Here is a 5000-nt window from a genome sequence, read left to right on the forward strand (position 1 = left end):
TCAACTGACAAAGTAGTTGCAGAGAAAATGTCAATGTTAAAGTTTACCACGCACACGCACACACACACACACACACACAGACAACCGAACACCGGGTTAAAACATAGACTCACTTTGTTTACACAAGTGAGTCAAAAATCGCCAACCCCCCCCCCCCCCCCCCCCCCAAAAAAAAAAAAAAAAAACCAAAACCAAAACCAAAACAAAAAAAAAACAACAAAAAAACAACAACAATACTTCAAAGCCAAACACAAAAATACATTTAAAAGGCCATATAGGCAAATAACACTGCAAAATGAGCAGCTAGTGCCCATCCTAGTGTTGACAGTCTCACTACCTAATCGCCAGAGCAAAACAGCACAGATAGTACATCATAGACTGCGGCGGAAAAGAGAGAGAGAAAAAAAAAGTGTCAGTGCTTGCTTGAAAAAAGAAAGGTGAATGGACTGGGAAGGAAAAAAAAAAAGGAGACAACAGGGAAGATCGAAAAAAAAAGAAAAAAAAAAGGCAGAAACAAAGAGAGTGATAAAGAAGAAGCAATTTCCAGCACAGAATTTCCAGAAGCGGGTATGTCATTTATACTGAAAAACCCATGAAGGGAAAAACAAACTGTCACTCAGTTGCTCAGCCATAAGATTCAGATTAAGTTGAAAGCACGGGTACTGGCTAAAGTTTGCTCAGCATTCATCAAACTCACGATTGGACTTCTTCTTTTTTTTATATGCTCAGCAAGAGTTAGTTTCCAGAGTTATTGTTTGTTTGTTGTTTGTTTTTGTTTTGTTTTTTTTGTTTGTTTGTTCGTTACAATCTTGACATGTATGCATTCATTTGTTTGTTCAGTCGATCGTGTCGGAAGGAAACCACAAGTTATATACCCCCCTCTGCCCCCCCCCCCCCCCCCCCCCCCCCCCCCCCCCCCCCACCCCCCCCCCCACACACACACCCGTCCCCTTAAAAAAAAAATCGATCTGTGTTGCATTTTCGGGCGTATGATGCACATTAATCGCTCCGGACAAATCCAGTTCTTTCGACAAAATGATTACTCGAACCATGGGTCGGATGTGTTCTTCGATGTGTTTTTCGATGATGACATTAATTGTGTTTTCTTCGTAAACCAAGTTACGGTGACCAGAGGTGTGCACACTACTAAAGTCACTAAATTGCAAAATCCGAGCTTCTTCGAAGCTATTCATTTTTATCTTCCACAAAAGCCCCACCCCCACACACCCCACCCCATCCCCACGGCCCCCACCACAAGAAAGACCCCCACCACCCACCACCCCAACATCACCCCCAACCCCACCAAAAAAAGAAAAAAAAAAAAAAGGCTACTCATTTTCAGACAATGTGAAAGTTCTTTCTCTGTCTCAGGACCTTGCAATTGGAATAAACTTCCTCTTTCGCCTTCGTCAAGTCTCCACACTCAGCTCTTTCAAGTCTGGCCTTAAAATCCACCTCTTCCCAAAATAGCCTCCCTTCCCTACCTCTTCCTTGTCTTCAGTTTCTCCAGTTTTAGAGTTATGCAAGCGTGTGAATGACTGGTGCGAAAGCGCTTTGATTTGTCTCTGCACAAGATTCGGCGCTATATAAATATTATTATTATTATTATTATTATCATTATCATTATTATTATGAAAGCGCGTGCGAGAGAATGAAACTGAAAACATTCTGTCTGAGTGATCGCTGAAAATTGCCTCTTATGACTTCTTTCAGAAACTGGAAGAATGAGAAGCAAAATTCTTCGGTGTAATATGATATATATATATCTTCGACACTCCTCACTACCCCTCCTCCAGACTTGGTATTCGCATCACCACAAATATAAGTTATTAAACTTGTCATAATGATATATAGTGACTTAAAGATATGACTGCTCGGCTTATCGGTTGTTGTAGTAGTGGTAGTAGTAGTAGTAGTAGTAGTAGTAGTAGTAGTTGTTGTTGTTGTTGCTTTTCATGGAAAATACCCAAACGAAGTCTTTGTGCTGATTTTTTAAACGAAGTCAGTCACAAAAAAAACATAATGTATAACCTTATGCGGACATAATATAAAGAAAAACAAAAAAACAAAACAAAATAAGAAAATCCTTGGTGTTAAACAGAAAAAAAGAAGAAGACGTATTCGAAATCTCATCGTCAATTAACGTCCCCAATACACCCATGAAAGGATTCGAACGTCTGACGTTCGTCTCGAATGTTGACCTCAATTAGCCTTGGGCGAAATCTCGACGCCTGTGTGTTTTCATATCCTCGGCACAACACATTTTAATCTCATCCGACACACCGAGGGTTGTCGTTCCTGTCGTCTTGGAAATACTGCTGAATTCGACGTCTTCTTTATCTTGGTGGGTTTTGTGTGTGTGTGTGTGTGTGTGTGTGTGTGTGTGTGTGATCGGACACGTTTATCATACATACGTGCATACATACATACACACATACATGCAAACAAACATACATACATACATACATATCTAAGGACTTAAGCCGCAAGCTTTGTGCTAAATTTCCTACTGTCGATGATATATATTATTCGGTTTAGCCAGTTAACAGATAAGCCTACCAACATCAACACATCGCGCGTATAGCGCATACTTATGCACGCGCGCGCACACACACACACACACATACTGTTCTTCTGTCTGTGTGTGTGTGTGTGTGTGTGTGCGTGCAAACTTGCTGAGATAGATTGATTCGTTCAGAGAGACAGACAGACAGACAGACAGACAGGAGAAAAGAGGGCAGATTCATAAGACACAGAGAAACAGAGAACAAGAAAGAAGACAGACAGAGACACAGACAGACAAGATGCGGACTGATGGCCTAGAGGTAACGCGTCCGCCTAGGAAGCGAGAGAATCTGAGCGCGCTGGTTCGAATCACGGCTCAGCCGCCGATATTTTCTCCCCCTCCACTCACTACAATTTGAGTGGTAGTCTGGACGCTAGTCATTCGGATGAGACGATAAACCGAGGTCCTGTGTGCAGCATGTACTTAAACGCACGTAAAAGAAGCCACGGCAACAAAAGGGGTTGTTCCTGGCAAACTTCTGTTGAAAAATTCACTTCGATAGGAAAAACAACAACAACAACAACAACAAAAACTGCAGGCAGGAAAAAAGAAAAAAAAAGGGTGGCGCTGTAGTGTAGCGACACGCTCTCCCTGGTGAGAGCAGCCCGAATTTCACACAGAGAAATCTGTTGTGATAAAAAGAAATACAAATACAAAGAAGACAAGTAGAGAGAGAGAGAGAGAGAGAGAGAGAAAAGGCAGCCAAAGACGGACGAAAGGTCTCCACGTCATCCTCTTTTCAAATACTAATCTGTGGAAGTATTGCATACAATATTTCATTATTGATTGATTTTCTGTCCATTTTACATTTTGTACTCTATCTTTTCCACTTTCTGTTCTCTCTCTCTCTCTCTCTCTCTCTCTCTCTCTCTCTCTCTCTCTCTCTCTCTCTCTCTCCCTCAGTCCCCTACCCTCGCCTTCCCCCCCCCCAACCCCCCTCCACCTCAACCGCCCCCTTTTCATTTGAATATTTCTTCCCATGCCATTGATTTTCACAAACGATGGTTTCTAATTAATGATAATGATAATCAACATTGTGATAATGACAATGATGATAATAATAATAATTATAACAATAATCATCATCATCATCATCATCATCATAATGAAGTTCATTTTCAGTCTAATATTATCATCTTTGATGAACAGTTTCAGTTTTCAGTTTCAGTAGCTCAAGGAGGCGTGACTGCGTTCGGACAAATCCATATACGCTACACCACATCTGCCAAGCAGATGCCTGACCAGCAGCGTAACCCAACGCGCTTAGTCAGGCCTTGAGAAGGGCGATGAATGAACAGATAACACGAGGGTATACCTGTGGAACTGTATGTTCAACAGACCATTCACCCCTCTTCTTCTTCTTCTTAGAAAAAGGTGAATAAATAATAGATAAGCTTACATAAATAAATAAATAATAATTATGATATAAAAAAGGTAGTAGTAATGATAATAATAATAAAATAATAATAATAATAATAAATAAATAAATAAATTAGATGAACAGACTATAAATGAATAAACGGCAGACAGAGCAAAAGAGCAGAGACAGAGACAGAGACACTTACTAGGTGCAGTCACAGCTGGTGTGAATCGAGGAAGTTCTCTGAAGACAAGTACTTCTTTTCTGCTGGTCTTGTGTTTGTCTGTCTGTCTGTCTGTCTGCCTGTCTTCATCGGCAGTTCACTCTCTTTCCCCTCCCTCCCTCCCTCCCTTCCAATCTTCCCTCCACTTCCCTCACCCATCCCACTCACACTTCACTGCCTGCTTTGTGAGTGCTTGCTTTGTGTCTGTCTGTCTGTCTGTCTGTCTGTCTGTCTGTCTGTCTGTCTGTCTGTCTGCTCTATCTGTCTCCTAAAATAATGTTTTGAGTTCTGAGTCCTGAGTCCTGAGTTCTCCATGGGCAATTTACACTCTCCCACCTTTCCCCATTTCCGATTGTCTCCCTGCTTTGTAGTGATTTAACGTGTGTGTGTGTGTGTGTGTGTGTGTGTGTGTGTGTGTGTGTGTGTGTGTGTCTGTGTGTGTGTGTGTGTGTGTGTCTGTGTGTGTGTGTCTGTGTGTGTGTGTCTGTGTGTGTATGTGTGGGGAGTGGCATGTGTGTATGCATGTATGTGTCTTACAGAGATAGACAGACTGATAGATTAAGATAGAGAGAAAGAAAGAAAGAGAGAGAGAGAGACAGAGACAGAGAGCGAGCGAGAGAGAATGATAGAAAGTGAGAGGCACATATAGGGAGACAGACACACAAAGTGACAGGGACACAGAGATATAGACAGACAGAAGACAGAAAGAAGACAGACAGACAGAGAGACAGAGACAGAGACACCTACTAGGTGCAGTCACAGCTGGTGTGAATCGAGGAAGTTCTCTGAAGACAAGTTTTTTATTTTTTTATTTATTTTTTTATCAGCTGGTCTAGTTGTGTCTGTCTGTC

This window comes from Babylonia areolata, chromosome 18 (genome assembly GCF_041734735.1).
Source record: "Babylonia areolata isolate BAREFJ2019XMU chromosome 18, ASM4173473v1, whole genome shotgun sequence".
NCBI lineage: Eukaryota > Metazoa > Mollusca > Gastropoda > Neogastropoda > Buccinidae > Babylonia > Babylonia areolata.